Genomic DNA, 1636 nt, shown 5'->3' with positions numbered 1-1636 from the left:
AAATCGCATTTAACCTCATGACATCCCTCTGAATGTTTGAACTTCCGCAATTGCAGGACTGCTGCAGACAGTGATCACTGTCTCTGTTTCTGGACTTCAGACTGGAGCCATGGGGGTGAAACTCTGTCTGTCTCTGGTTATTGTCCTGGTAACAGGTCGGTTATATTGAACCCCTGTCCTAAATTACCCAAATCGTATATTTATTTACATTTCTATCTTCGGGTACACGTCGTCCCCATGTTAATTCGTTTAACCCGCTGTATTTTTGTTGTTTAATTTCAGGGATGAGTAAGGGAGACACCGTATCCCAGGTAGAACGAGGAGTCGACGCAGAAGAGGGTGACGATTCAGCAATGCCCTGTAGTTACTCGGTATCGAATTCAGCTATAGTATATTATCTGTTCTGGTATCGTCAGTATCCACACCGATCTCCTCAGTATCTGCTCAGAGTTGATAATAATGGATTTAAACAGACGGCTCCCGGCTTTGAACACTTCAGCGGGAAACTCAACCAGACGCAAAGCACTTTTCACTTGTCTGTGACAGATTTGAAGATGACAGACAGCGCCGTGTATTACTGCGCGCTGAGACCCACAGTGAATGAGGGCCCGGCGGGGCTCAAACAAAAACTGGAGCGGGTCGACAATCACAGGGAGGCAAAGTGGTACTGCTGCCTCACAGCTCCAAGGTCCCGCGTTCAATTCTAGGTGACAGTCTGTATAGAGTTTGAATATTCTCCCCCTGTCTGCGTGCGTTTCCTCCCACAGAATGACTCACCTGATGAAGGAGCTGTGCTTCGAAAGCTAGTGATTCCCAACAAACCTGTTGGAATTTAACCTGGTGTTGTAAGATTTTTTACTATGTCCACCACAGTCCAACGCCGGCATCTCCACATCATGGCCTCTGATCTGAGTGTACCTTTTGATCTCACACTTTAAACAGTAACATATTTGAAACAGTATCGCTGTTTACTGTCCATCAGGAACCACGTGCTCCCTGTGTGCTTTACTTATAATAAACGTCTTGCTGCCCGGTGAGTCTGAGCTCAAATCCTCAGACTGTGTTTCATGGGTCATGTTACTCACAGAGTTCTCACACGTTCTATCTGTTGTTACAGGAACCAATGGCCAAGATTCAGTTTCCCAGGAGCCGCCTGAATTAACGGTTCAGGATGGATGGACGGCAAAATTGATCTGCAGTTACAAAACGGAATACCCTGGCCAGACTCTCTTCTGGTACATCCAGTATCCAGGAGAAGCTCCGAGATATTTACTGAAGAAATGCAATACGGGGGATGGGGAAAAGTCTTCAGATTTCCCAGACCAGTTTTCGGCTGATTTAGACCAAGACAAGACAGCAGTTTCTTTAAATATCACAGTGGTTACAGTCTCTGACTCTGTCGTGTATCACTGTGCGTTGAGTCCCACATTATTGCAGAGGCACAGTCAGTCTGCACACAAACCTGCAAGGCACTCTTGGTGAGGCGGTGGCGGAGTGGTATTATCACTGGACTAGTAAACCAGAGACCCATAAAAATGCCCTGGGGGCAGGTTCAATCACATCACAGCAGATGGCTACATTTGAATCTGAAATTAAAGATCTAATGGCGATCATGGAACCATTGTTGATTCTCGTT

Source organism: Scyliorhinus canicula, unplaced genomic scaffold (genome assembly GCF_902713615.1).
Source record: "Scyliorhinus canicula unplaced genomic scaffold, sScyCan1.1, whole genome shotgun sequence".
NCBI classification, from domain to species: domain Eukaryota; kingdom Metazoa; phylum Chordata; class Chondrichthyes; order Carcharhiniformes; family Scyliorhinidae; genus Scyliorhinus; species Scyliorhinus canicula.
The sequence above is the reverse complement of the archived record's forward strand: the minus strand, read 5'-3'. Positions refer to the sequence as shown.